Source organism: Pelodiscus sinensis, chromosome 1, assembly GCF_052426305.1.
Source record: "Pelodiscus sinensis isolate ZL-2025 chromosome 1, ASM5242630v1, whole genome shotgun sequence".
Taxonomy (NCBI): Eukaryota; Metazoa; Chordata; order Testudines; family Trionychidae; genus Pelodiscus; species Pelodiscus sinensis.
In genome coordinates this window covers 23,824,507-23,839,624 of record NC_143052.1, presented here as the reverse complement: position 1 = coordinate 23,839,624, position 15,118 = coordinate 23,824,507, and the positions used below count along the sequence as shown (strand labels likewise).

Below are 15,118 nucleotides of genomic sequence, written 5' to 3'. Positions count from 1 at the left end.
AATTACACAAATATTCCAGAACACTATTAAACAATCTGTTAAACCTTCATTGATCCTCCTGTATTTTTTATATTTTGGAGCAAGTTTTGCTCAGCATGAACTGCCAGATTTGATATAGGAAAAAAATTGACACAACCCAATCCTTTTCAAATGAGGATGATCCTTTCTGATTCCACAAATATGTGGCAGAAGTAACAAGGTTAATAGCCACAATAATCGGAAGATTTAACAAGGAATACTGCTACAGAATTATCTTTCATGTAAAAATCACCTCAACAATATATTTGCCAAGTGAATTCAAAGAAATTTCTCATAACTGATGGAAATCTCAGAGTAAATACACTACAGGTAAAAAGGAATGGTGCCTACGTTTACCCACAGGAAGCTGTAAAAAGCAAAAATGGGAAACCAAAACAAAAGGATTTTCACCATAATTTCCTAATTGTTATATATATGGCAATGCCTAAGAGTCCCAGTCATGGAGCAGGGCTCTATTGTGGTAGGCTCTGTGCAAACACAAAAATATCTGTTCCTGTCCCAAAAAGTCCCTATTCAAGTACATTGTAACCTACCTGGATGAACCTCAGATTTCTAAAATTAGGTCAAAATCCCCAATGTCTATTGATTACAGTGAGACTTCTTGTACTACTTAGTCAGTTTGTATAATATTTCCCCTTGTGTCTGAGCCAGAGAAGATGAGAATCTATAAACCCCTAATTCAGGTCCCCTGCCTCTTTAGCTTAAACTGTAGACACCCATGCTACCCAACTCTGGATGTCCCTGGGCCAATGCCCTGGCGCTGGTCAAAACAGGGGCTGTTACCTAAGTTTGTTTGATGCCCCCTAGAAGTTCCAACACCAGTAATTGTATGGTGTAGCAATCAATAACTTAGTTCTGCCATGGACTCTTTTTCTGTACTACTTCTTGAAAAACCACCAAAGCATAAAGTCAATATATTATAAAGTTTGATGAGAACATTAGTGCTCTATGTATCCACTGACTGGATCCATAACAGCAATAACCTACTGGTTGTTATTAGTAGTGCATGTGGTAGGCATCAAATACTAGAAAAAATACAGAAAAGTAATAGCCAGACAAAATCCTATTACAAAGAATGAGGTAATTTCTCCTGCAAATGATTCCACAGTCCCTAAAGATATCATGTTATTATAAGAACACATTTAAACAAACATAAAGCTAAATGAACTCATAATATGCTGCCTCTGCTACAGCAAGCAAGGTATAAATAGGGAACAAGGAAACTTAAGATTCAAGAACAGAAAGGAGTATGAACAAAATCAGATGCAGGTCCAAAACATAGTAAATTCTAGGACTGAACTCTCATCAATGTATGGACCTTTTAATAATGAATATTTCCATTTTTTGTTATGTTAGTAGTATACAGTATCTTCTTGGATTTTTTTAAAATAAAATACTTTTAAAACAAAATTGAGTTTAATGATTTACAATCTGCCTTTTGAAAAAAAAAAGATCTAATATCAATATTCACTGGCTAGAAGCTAAAGCTAGATAATTCAGACTAGAAATAACCTACACGTTTTTAAGTTTGAATGACTTATTAAGTCATGTAGTGGATTTTCCATCACTGAACAATTTAAAATCTAAATTGGATGTATTTCTATGAAAGACATTATAAATATAGTGAATTAAATTCTGTGATCTTTATTATGCTAGAGGTCATAATGGTGCCTTCTTGGCCTTAGAATTTCGGAATGTATGTAATATATCTTTTATTTTTTTGGTGTATGTAGTTACACAACAATTAGTATTTTGGTTTCTGTGTATTGCACTAAGAGTCTTAGAAGTGATCTGTCTGCAGAGTCAGCTTCCATTTTGTGCTGGAGAAAAGCTACAGCAAGTTACAGATGAGAGAGACACCTTGTTCTTACAGCGCTTTTACTTTTGTCTTCTTGGGTCTATTTTACTTAATCTCATATATAGTTACTATTTGTTTATGGAAAACATGCCAGATTCAAAACCTTTGCTATATTAAAGAATTGTATTTTCCTTCCTAGCAGGATACATCACGTGGAATGTAAATTGAAGAAAACAAAGGAAAAACAGCAATGATTTCAGCCAGGTGATGGATCATAATATGGATACAATAAGAAAAGTAGCATAGGTGTGGAAAACAGTATATGGATTCTGTAAAACTGTTAAAGACCAAATTGGTTTGTTTATGAATGAACACTGCCTACTTAATCGGATGATAATTACAGTGCTTTCATAAAGTCTACAATATATACCACAACGTTAATATCAATGAGGTTTAATTTTTAATCAGTATTCATAGAATAAAGAAATCTAAAAGCCCTAGTATGTCAATTTTTCAAAACCCTGTAGTTACAAATATATATATAAATATATAAGATATTTTCTACAGAGTAGCATCACCAGTAACAGTGGAGTTATGCTGCTTATCATACACATGGAGACACAATTTGTTTCTTAGCCAGGGGCAGGACACTCTCACAGACTTTGGGAAGTAGTCCATTCTTCACTTACAGGCAGCCTCCCCAATTTGAAACAAATACTCACCATCATCTATACACTACACAACAGAAAAACTAACCCAGGAACCAATCCCTGCAACAAACACCATTGCTACTTCTGTTCTCATATTTACACCGTCAAGGACCTAACCACATAGGCCAACTTGTTCACCTGCACATCTACTAATGAGATACATGCCATCATTTACCAGCAATGCCCCTCTGTGGTGTACATTGGACAACGTGGACTGTCTCTATGTAAAAGACTGAATGGACACAAATCAGACTTCAAGAAGAGTGACATACAAAAATCAGTGGGCATTTAAACCTTCCTGGACACACAGACTTGAAAGTTGCCGTTCTTAAGCAAAAAACCTTCTAAAACAGACTGCAACATGAAATTACCACACTGGAATTTATATGCACATTTGACACCATCACAATGGGTCTGAACAGAGATTGGGAAAAGTTATCTCATTACTCAATAATTTTCCCCTTTAGGTATTCTCACCTTCTTATCACTGTTGGAAATGGGCCACATCCACCCTTAATAACACTGTTGGATCTCTCCCATCTCTGTATTTATGTATATATATCCCTGTCATGTGATTTCACTTCATGCATTTGACAATGTGAGCTACAACTCATTGTTTTTCTTATACAGGCAGTCCCCAGGTTACGTACAAGATAGGGACTGTAGGTTTGTTCTTAAGTTGAATTTGTATGTAAGTCGGAACTGGTACATATTGTAGGGGAAACTCTAGCCAAACATTTCTCCAGAGCTCAGTTTTATTCTCCCACACCTCACTTCCCTCAGTCCTTTATTCTCAAGCTGAGGTGTCTGCTGAGAAAAGCCACTCCGCATCTCCCTGGTCCGCTGGGGGGGTGGGCGCTAGCTTTGCGTCTCCCTGGTCTATTGGGGGGAAGCAGCTAGTGTGGGGTTGCCTCACCCCGTTTGTAAGTAGGGATCCGATGTAAGTCGGATCCATGTAACCCGGGGACTGCCTGTATACTCCTATGTATATAACTAGTGTGAGTAGCTTTATTATAACATTATTCATTCTTTTTCATACTTGAAAGTTTGTTGTTAGTATTTACACCAGTCTGATGATGTGAAGGGGCCATAAAATGGGTATATATTATATTTATACTACCTTTAACACCCTTTACACTGTCAGAATGGTACAAACCAGCCTTACTGTAAATGCTGACACGTGTAAAACCTTGGTCTGAAATCAAGAAGATGAAATTCAATCAAAATGAATGGAAAGTGCTACATTTAGGAAGGGAAAATCAAATGCACAATTACAAAGTGAGGAATAAATAGCTAAATGGCAGTACTGCTGCAAAGGATCTGGAAGTTGTAGGATCTGCAAGGATGCCATGCAGTTGCTAAACAGATTAATATAATTCTGAGGTGTATTAACAAAAGTGTTGTATGTAAGATACAAGTGATCATTGTCCTACTTTACTTGGCATGGGTGAGACCACAGCTGAAGCCGTGTGTCCAGTTGTAGGTACCACATTTTAGGAGAGATGTGGAGAACATGCAGATGAAAGCAACAAAAATGATAAAATATTTAGAAAACTTGACCCGTGAGGAAAAGTTCAAAGAACTGGGTAGTATTAAGAAGTCTTATAACAGCCTTCCAATTTGTTAAGGACTGTTATAAAGAGGATGGTAATCAGCTGATCTTCATGACCACTGATGGTAGGACAAGTATTGGGCTTAATTTTCTTTGGGAAGATTTAGGCTGGATATCTGAAAAATCTTTCCTAGCTCTAAAGATATTTAAGCACTGGAATAGCCATAGAAGGGAGTTTGTGGAATCCTCATTATAGGAGGTTTTAAAAAACAGATTAGACAAACACCTGTCAGGGATTCTACCTCAGTGTAGGGACCTGGTCTAAATGTCCTCTTGAGGTCTCATCCCACTTTTCTATGATTTTATGTGGCTGGGCCCCTAACTCTCTTGTGGTAACTCACTTGTGGGACAATGTTTTTCTTTAAGAGTTTTTAAATTAAACCTTGATTCTTCATTGGTTTCTACACACAGAAGTTTATTTAACAAGAGGCTTTGATGGCAAACATTAACAAAGATAGTACATGTTGAAGATTGAAGTTCTATTATAAATGTGTTAAAGGAATAGCCTGTAGGTATGCAAACAGTTGATTGATTAAACAAATGTATATACTAACATTCCTAATATCCACACAAACATTTTTCTCGTACACAAGTTTTACTTGTTTTTGAGAAAATGCTATTTCATTTCTATTTGCATTTCCCTTTTAACATAAAAAATACATCAAGTAATTATGTGGCTGATTCTGTAAACCTCACTATCATGAGTATAATCCTTACTCATGTGATGGTTTTCCTAGTTGAGTTCATTGGCAGCACCAGCATTCTTCTCTACTTGCAGATGGTGTCCCCAGGCATTTGTGTACATGTAGGAGAAAAGACACTCTTTGGACACTCCCACTAACCACATACTTTCACTTTGAACATAGTTCTGAACTCTGTTTTCTGTGAACACTGTAGGATAGTTTTACTTCATACTCTTTTGCAATAGGGACATACTAGAAGATGTGAAACAGAACCACACCTAACATATTTAAAAACAAAAATAGTACTAGGTAAGACAGTTTGATGCTCCAACACATAGCTTCAGAAAAATATCTGTGGACTCTAAATCATCCCTGCATGAACAAAATAATGCAACTGTGTGTGATATTTTAATAATACAAACCACAACAAAGAAAAAATGCAAAACAACCTTCAGAGAACAGAAACACTTAAGCATGAAATTATGAGATTAGTTTCTGAGCTTTCTGAGGCAGGAAAATGACTGACAGGAAAAAGAAAGCAGTCAGTGATTGCTAGAACTTGTTCAACTCCAAAGACTAATCTATATGATCTGTATGTACAGTGTTGCCGTGGTGATCGTGCTTTTATGAAGCACTTGATATAATAATATGGAATACTGCTTGAGTTAAATTTGTTATACGATACAGCTAAATTCTAATATTATAGACAAATTGATTAAAATAGTTTTTTGTCTTCAAAGGTGAATAGCAAAATGCCCCTAAGTATGTATGAAACATTATAATGAACATTTCATTTGCCTTGCCAATTGAGCACTGCATCAAATTCACAGAGGCCTTTCCTTGACATTTTGGTCTCTTTCCTTTCAAGTTAACTTTTTCTGACTTCCATTACTTTCGAAAGAAAGCTATTCTTTGTATAAATTTTCGAATCCATTTGCAATATAATCTTATACTTGACTGACAGCATGCAGAGAAATCATTTCACTTTGATGCAATGAAATTTACTATTATATCATTTCATGCTGTGTCTTTCTGAGCAGAAGTATTCTGGATTTGAAACTGGTTACTGATGTTGTGAAAACTGTAACAAAAAAAAACCCCTTTTGCTAACCCACTTTATGTTACAAATTGACACATCTACTACAGCTCAATCTTCACACCAGTTGAATCACCAAATTTCTAATACTGCTATTCCCAATACTTAGAGGGAAAATAAGCAGACACCTCTGTTCAGTTATTTATAAAGCTGCTCATAAAGAGTCATATTGGACTGAAATTTGACATAGGAGTTTTCAGTCTAGAAGGGAAGACACACACACATTTTAAAATTTGTCAACTATTTGTGTTCTTGGTTTCTATGATGGAATTCTCTGCTGGGTTTTTTTTCCTGAAGATCCTATTAATAGAAAATGCTAGCTCTGAGAATGGATATTTTCCACTTGGCCATATCACAGCCAAAACATTTTGGCAGCAGCCATAAAAGCTTCCTCATATGTGTTTCAAGCCTATTTTGAAGAGTCAAACTCTCCAGGTAAGAACACAGTTCCCTCTCCGTTCCCCTTCAGGTCTTTGTTTCTCTCTTCAAACTATCAGAAAGAAAGAATGTCAGTTAGGATGTTTTGTGCTGTGAATATCTAATAAAAGGTGCATTGAGTCCACTAATATTATTTCATACTGGCCACCAAGTGGCCTATATTGTCATTTTCAGTTATTAACCTAAGTTGGATTCGAAGTGGTGCTGTATAGAATAAAGACTTTGCATCTCCCAAGTCAACTAATTCACCTTGTCATTCAGCACAGGTGACAGATTTTACACAGAAACCTTGACAACTTCCCCTGTTTATGCACATAGCCAAAATACCATGGATAATGGCAGAAGAAACTTATCATCACCATCTTGCTGGCAGCCTTGTTGATGGATAAAAGTGCACTTTAACCTCTATGGTCATTTAAGCTTCCATTTAGTGTCAGAAACAAAGTTTTTAGGTATTTTTAAGGATCACAAGAAAAAACAGAGGAGACATAGTTTGACTTTTGTGCTTCTGAAGCACAAAATCACTAAGTGGGACTACTCAAGCTTAAATTTAAGCATACGCTTAAGTGTTTTGCTGGCAGGATCAAGCAGTTACCAATCATGCTCAAGCTGATATGGTGATAATATCACCTCTTTAGAATGGTAGTTTCAGATGCAGTTTGGGAAAAAAAGGCCCCATATTTGAATAGTTATCTGTATTGTATGTACTATGTGCAAGTCTTACATTTTTTATTTTAAGAAGGCATAAGTTCTGTGCTGGAGAAGAGAAACAATAACCAAAATCCTGGTTACCCTGGCACTTAATTTCAATAAATTTAAATGCTTGGATGATTGGAGACACAAGAAGGAGGAGTAAGTCAGGCCACAGACTTATTAAGAGAAAAACCAGAACTCCTTCGTTAATATTTTCATATTGCTATGCATGTTGGAGAGAGGATGGTGGAAAAAATTACAGATGGGTATAGAAGAGCCTAGGTTTCATGACACAGATAATAATTTAAAGTGTTGCTCTCACCCCCACAAGAAGTTTTCAAATTATGATACTTTAGTTGTACTGAAGCCTTACTTCCACTTTTAGAAAAGTCATTTTTAAAGAGGCACACAGTAACTATGCAGATGATACCTGAGGCAGATCATCCAAAGGCTGTCAGCTGCCTTACCAGAAAATGTAGGCCCCATTAAATTGGGGTGATAGTGCTTCATACCATCCCCTCCTTCAAAAAGTACACCTGGAAGGGATAAGGACCCCGGTCTTTCTGAGGGTATGTCTACACTACCCCGCTAGTTCGAACTAGCAGGGTAATGTATGCATACCAAACTTGCTAATGAAGCCCGGGATTTGAATTTCCCAGGCTTCATTAGCATAAAGCCGGCGCTGCCATTTTTAAAAGCCGGCTAGTGCGAACCCCGTGCCGCGCGGCTACATGCGGCACGGGCTAGATAGTTCGAACTACGTAGCCATTCCGAACTATCTGTACTCCTCGTTCCACGAGATATGGGTTGTAGGTCGAGGAAGAGCGAAGGTTGTAACTGTGATGCTGTTGATTTCCAAATTAAATTTCAGAGGTGACTTAGGTGGGCAAAACATGACTGTCCAGTGGATGTTTGAGACAGCAATAGGAACAGCCATTCTGACTACTGTGAAGTGTGATTTTAAATAATCACAAACGATTATGTCTACAGAAGTGAACTCCCCACTAACGCCATGATGGGCCATGATGCTTCAGTACTAAGTCAAAGTGATAAGTCTCAGATGGGTTAGCCACATTAGTTTATAAGGGCATGTCTACACAGTAGGGCAAAAATCAAATTAAGCTACGCAACTTCAGCTACATCAATTGCGTAGCTGAAGTCGAAATAACTTAATTCGACTTTGTGTACACAGCAGGAAGTTGAAGGAAGAACATGCTTCCTTCGACTTCCCTTACTCCTTGTGAAATGAGGGTTACAGGAGTCAGAGTAAGAAGTCCTCCAGCTCGCCATTATTTCAAAATAATGGCTTGTTGTGTAGATGCACTTTTTGTTACTTTAGAATAACATCAATTATCCTGAAATAACACTGCTGTGTAGATATGCCCTAAACTGAAAAAAATTTAAAAAACAATGAATGGTCCTGCAGCATCTTAGAGACTAACAAAAATGTAGATAGTATCATCAGCTTTTGTGGGCAAAACCCATTTATTTCTTCAGATGAATATTCATCTTCTTCATCTGAAGAAGTGGGTTGTGTCCATGAAAGCTCATGATACTAACTATATTTTTGTTAATCTCTAAAGTGCTGCAGGACCATTCACTGTTTTTAAAGTTTTTTTTCCAGAGTAAGAAGTGTTAAGACAAAAACTCTCTGTGGCATGTAGGTCCCTTGGCATTTAGGTGTAGAGGGAAGGAGTCTTTCATCCATTACTGGCTTAGTCCAACTCAGGGCATCATCCATTATCTGATGAAATCACATCTTGAGATGATATACAAATTGATATTACATATCATTACTACCTCTTACATCCTGTTCCTGTAATATCTGGACATAAAGGTATTTCCTTATTCTTGGTTTGGATCCACTCTTGCCATTATTAATTTGCTTTTGGCCTCCCCATTATACATTTAAAATTGTTCATTTTCATTAGCATAGTTTCTTCAAGAGAGTACTGATCTGAAAATAAACCTGAAGAATGATCATGTTATTTGAGAATTCTATTGAGACTATGAGAAGATTTTCTCATGAGGGTTAAAAGATGTGTCTTATTTTCCCTGTTCTGAAAATTCTCTTGAGATATATGAACTTCATGCTTTGGGACTGGATCCTCAAAAGGTACTTAAGCTTTTAGTCTTTCCAATGCCTAACATTAAAGGCCCTTTTCCCCTAGTAGAACCCACAGCTCCTGTTGAGGTGCTCAGGTTCCCTGTGCAAAGCATGGCAGAGTTAGCTGACTAAGAATGAGATTCACAAAAGGCCATATGCTAAATTGGGAGCCACCTAAACTAACTAGTAGGAAATGCTAACGAGAAGGGTGTGGCTTAAGTCCTGCCCTTCCAAAGGAGCTAGGTGCCTAACTCTGGGCTGCAGGGGGGTACCTCCTCTTCCTTGGGATTCACAATTGGGAAGATGGGTATGCACAAGAATAAAAATATGATGCTTTTGGAGAGGGGCGTTCGATACCCCTGTTGTAGCCCAGTGGTCAGAGGAGTTCGCTCTTCCCCTGCAGCCCTGGGGTTGGAGGAGTTCTGGGCCTCTGCCAGTTATTGGGGCACCCGTGCTTCACCCCCTCCCACCTGTGCTTGCCCCTGTCTAGGAATCCTCTCTTAAGAGTTACATACTTAAGCCAAGTTAGCCCTTTCTCACAGAGGAGAAAGTGGCGATTCTCCCCTTATAGCCAATCACCCAGTGATCTCAATACTTACTCAGAATGTGGGAGACCAAGAATCAAATCCCCACTTGGGCCAGAAACAAAGATTGAGCACAAGATTCCCATTTCCCACAATAATGTCCAAACCACTGCAGAGTATCCTGGAGTGAGTCTCTCTTGTTGAAGCTGTTCCTGAGCAGAGACTGGAGCCTGGGTCTCCTAAGTGAGTGTCCTATTCTCTCTTTGTAAATCAATGAATATTTAGGTAGTTATACAAAGTGGAACAGCTTCAACAGGATGGATTGAGAAAGACCCAGGCCAGAACAGCCTACTGTCTAGTGATTAGGGTGGTCACCTGGGAGGATGCGATCTAGTAGATGGTTATGGAAAATGATTCTTGGATTTGGTGAGACTAGGGGTACTGGAATAATTTTATAACAGGGATGCTTAGAGCCATTGAACCAAACTACAAACTTTGTATGTAAAGGAAAGTATGTGGGATGGCCCTGGTCGGGCCAGGATCATTACAGCCAGATTGCGGCCTCCCCTCCTACCTGTGCCACAGCAGAACGGGTGGGGATGGGGAGAAGCACCACCAGCCCTTCCTTGTTTGTTCCAGCACCTATGGGTGAGATAGGAGGGGGGACGGGGATGCCTAGTTGAGGCCCCTGATGGGGCTTATGTACCAAGCCTCTTGATGGTGTCAGCATGTAGGCAGCTTTGTAGAAGATTAAGATCCTATTGAATGACTGTCACTATTTCACATCTGCTCATAGCTCAATGACCTCAAAATGTGTAGTTATTGCGATCTATGGAAACATAATATTGGGGGTTAGTGAAGAATTGTAAAGGTAATGGGAGCAATATTATGCTTTTTCACAGGATTCTTACATACTGTTGTCATTCAAGTTAATGTCTGTGCCCTACCTGTGACCCAACTTAAGCTGCTGTTTGAAAATAAGAATGATTTACATGGCCCTCCTTCCAGGAATATTTGCATATTTGAATCTCTTGGAATGTCTGAAAATATCCATACACAATTACAAATGTGATACTATACTTAGTATACTCCATGTTACGTCTCTAATTCAGCTGCTCAAGCCTCATTAAGGAGTAGTAAGATACTAGCTCCATACGATCTTAAAACTGCTGCTGCACTCACAATCTTTTGCAGCTCATGCTCTGGATCAGCTTCTCTGTATTGCTCTGCTTCACTGGCTCTCCATCTCATTTCAATCACAGCTGAAATCACCTCCCACCCACTTATTACATTCCGCTTAGCCTCTCTCTTCTTCCTCTTATTTACTACTTAAAACTCTATTTTAATCTGTAAAGCATTTTGGGAAAAAGCTTTTAAGAGAAATGCTCAACAGTAAAATTATTTTGTTCTCTAGCTTCATGGTACATGGTACATTTCACTCTGGACTGTTTAAAAAAAGCCTATGCTCATTTTCTACGTACAGCAGTACACAAACAATCCAGGCAGAGTCTACAGAGTACAAATAATTACAAAATCACGGCAAGATTATTGCAGAGTAATTATACTAATGCAATAATAAGAGAAAATACTCAAAAAACAGAGATGGAGTGGGCAGGCATCTACCAGCTGCATTATTACATTTGTTTTCTCTTGTCCCTTGACAAAGGTCTTAGCAGCCAAAGGCTTTATAAAATTACATATATTGCCCATAGTGCCTTACGGTATGTCTACACTAGCCCCCTAGTTCAATCTAGGGAGGCTAATGAGGGCGACCGAAATTGCAAATGAAGTGCGGGATTTAAATATCCCGTGCTTCATTAGCATGTTCCCAGCCAGTCACCATTTTTTAGAAATTGACTAGCCCGAAATAACTGCCCGTGTCTACATGCGTCAGTGAAACGGGATTCCGAATTAAATTGAATTAGCTGGTAAACCTCATTCCAAGAGGTTATTTAAAGGATATTTAAATCCCACGCTTCATTTGCAATTTCGGTCGCCCTTATTAGCCTCCCTAGTTTGAAGTAGGGGACTAGTGTAGACATACCATTAGACTTCTTGGTAAACTTCAGTTATTTTGGCACTCAGAGTGTCATTTTGGAGACCTGTAGAAGCTTAGCTGTTATCTATCTTGCTCAGTTTCCTGATGCTATTTTTGTCTGACTCATTACTTATTCTGAATAATTTACAAAGTTTGAACCATTTGTGGTTTTTTTAAAGTACTTCCGGTTCCTGGCAGAAATATAGAGTTCAGCATTCTTCTAGGCAGCATGAGGCCTTTCCTCATGACTTGGTATGCTGGTCTCATTCAGTAATCTAGGTGTCAGTTATTTTTATCTCTTGGAGAATCAGAAATCCAGTCCATGATTACACATTTAAATCTATTGCTTTGTAAACAGGGTCCTTTTGCTGTGACACTTTCCAAATGTTCATATTTATGGGGCCAAATTCATCCCTAGTGTAGTCCATCAATTTCAGAAAACAGGGATACATTTGGCCCTATGAATTTGTCCTTTTAAGACCAGATGTTACAGTGGGAATTGCAAATCAATGCATGAGTTCTTCTACACAGGACCAGATCACGTTTACATCCTCAAAGATGGAAACAAGCAATTGCATATACCTGATTTGAGTGTGATATGCCAGTTATGGACCAGATGGTGTGTACAGGGGACATGGAGAGGACAGGAAACCTGAAAGCCCTTGTATCTCCCAACACAAGGGCATGCACAATTGCAGCCTCTGCAGCCAAAGACACATGGGGATTACTTCCTCCTAGCCCGCCCAGATAGGTAGAGCACTCCAGGGAAAGGGGAGCCAGGCACATAGATCAACCTTTTCTGCACATGTGTATGGAGGAGCCTGGGTACAGCAGAGAAGAAAGAAGTTGGAAGAGGCTCCAAGGACTCCTATGGGAAGTATGATTTGCATATTTCCTATGGGAAGTATGATTTTCCGGTTCTTAAAATAGCCATCTGTTTTGATGGCACAATCTGACCCCCCTTAAGATACGCCAAGTTTCACACGTGTATGTATATGTGCGCCACTTAGACAAGACACACCCTGAGTGCACCCATGCTGGAAAAACAGGCACTGCTAATAAAAGACTTATATGAGAATAAGTATTTTGCTTCAGCTACAAAGCCAGAATCAGGGGGAGACCAGCCACCACATCTTCTGGACTGAGACAATTGCTCCTTTTCCACAGCCTTTTTGCTAAATCTATTTACTGTGGTGTTAATGTCCCGTGTGGGTCAAATATAATAAAAATGCAATGTTTTATGCAGAAATTAATGCATGCAGGCACAGAAAAAACACAAACCGGTCATCCACTTGGCCTTCACTCTAATTTTAACAGATGTCATTCTCAAAATAGAGCCTGCCACATTGTGCCTTAGACACTGGACCTCTTCACACATAATTTTTCTCCCAGGAAACACTAGATCAGGAAAGTTAAGAAAATGAAAGCAAACACACCTCTCCTTTCATTACTGTCAAACACATGTTAGCTATAGCATTGGTACAGCTTTTTACAGGTTCAAAGCCTTCACAAATGTTATAAAATTAAACCCTACAACATCTGTGGGAGGAGGAAAGGATGTAAGGCTTGTTATCTCCATTTTACAAGAAGAGAGAGTAACAAATGGGTCAGTGGCAGAGCCAGGCCGGAATCCAAATCTCTAAACTCAGTGATCCAGCCACTGTCTTGCTATCGCACCATCTTCCAGTTATAATCCCAGGCTCATTTTGTTTAGGATAGCACTGCTCCCAATGTGTGTGTGTCTGAATAGATGCGATGATCCCTAAACATGCAGATGACCTTCATTTCCCATGAATCTAGTGGCACTGATTCTACAACCTCCTGTGGCTGTGACTATTTCATTCCCTGCCTGCAGTCTATGATGTTTGTTCCTAATATTTAAAATAGAATTTTGTCTAATGGAGACTAAGCCCATCACTTCTAGTTATACTCTCATTAATTAAAGGGAATAATTGGTCCCCCTCTTTATAGCCGTCTCTTAAATGTTTACAGATGGCTATCATGTCTCTCCTCTGTGTCCCTTTCCAAAATAACTAGGACTCAAATCCTTTCTTGATAATTCCTATTTTTCAAATGCTTAAAGAATTTATTATATAAATCTCTGCTTAGGTGCTGGAACAAGGGGTGCTGCTGTATTCCTGGTTTTAAATGGTTTCCATTATATTCAGAGTTTACAGTTTGGTTCAAAGATTCTCAGCATCCCCACTCTAAAACTGTTCCAGCATCACTAACTCTGTCCTATACAAACCAGTCTCTCTGTCTCTGTCTCTGTCTCTCTAAATAATAAAAGGACTGATCCTGCATTCATGATAGTCGATAATAAAGCACCCACTGATTTCAATAGTGACAGATCAGGCTATGGTACACAAGTTCAGTGGAGTAATTCAAAATAATATTAGCCAGTGCTGAGCATACAATGGTTAAATTGTTTTTAATTCATCAAAATCAAGGGCTGTGTCTCACTGCAGAGACATGACAAAGTTTAGCAGTATGATCAGTTGGTATGCACAGTTTCTCTCTCTCTCAGCTATAATTTTGTCCGAAAACCATAACAACAAATCACAGTTTTGTATGAAGTAATTAGCTGTCTCTGTAAGGCAAACCGCAGGAGGTTTAAATTACTATACAGCATATGCTGGGAAGCTACTAATATCATGTTGTACTACCTGGAAAACAGACAGCAGAAAATTGAAGGGGCAAGGAACTAAAGATTTTTCTGTAAGCTTAACCTTAAAAAGAAAATCCAAACTCACCACAAGAAAACAGCTTAAGATGATAAGATGAAATATTACTTTCTTTTAAGCAATCTAAACGTAGTAGAGTATTACATTTAATGTTAATACTTAACTTCCAGAGAGGCATTCTAGATATAGCCAGTACAATACACCTCTTTCTGTTACTAACAGTATACTAGGAACACTCAAAGACACTTGGCAGGTATACAGAATCTAATGTCAGTTAACCAAAACCTGGGCCCAACGCATAGGGTTGCCAATTTTGTAATATTTAAAAACCAGACTCTCCAGCAGGATCACTAGAACCTCTTGCACTCTGCCTCTTCTCCCCAAGCCTCTGTCCTGCCTTGCCTTTTCCTTCCCATAACTCCTTTTGCACCTCCGTCTCCCTTCCCCTGTCACTCACTGCTATTCCTTTCTATCCCATGCCAGGTTAGGAGGGACTTGCCTGAAGAGACATAGCTGGAAGCTACAGCCATCTGACACAGGTAAGCGACAGCCCTGGTGTGGGTGATGAACTGCTGCCTCAGCCACAGTGCCTGGTCTTTGTGTGTCCAATCCATAGATCAGACAGGACATCATGTGGTCCCCTTTTTTACTGGATTTTCAGGTAAAAAACTACGCACCTGGCTACCCTACCAAAGC

General features: G+C 38.8%; 1 protein-coding gene across 17 annotated transcripts in view; it reads right to left on the bottom strand.

The window, feature by feature from the left end:
* Positions 1-15,118, bottom strand: part of MAGI2 (membrane associated guanylate kinase, WW and PDZ domain containing 2) — a 1,124,289-nt gene that overhangs the window by 498,173 nt on the left and 610,998 nt on the right. The window lies entirely within an intron of this gene.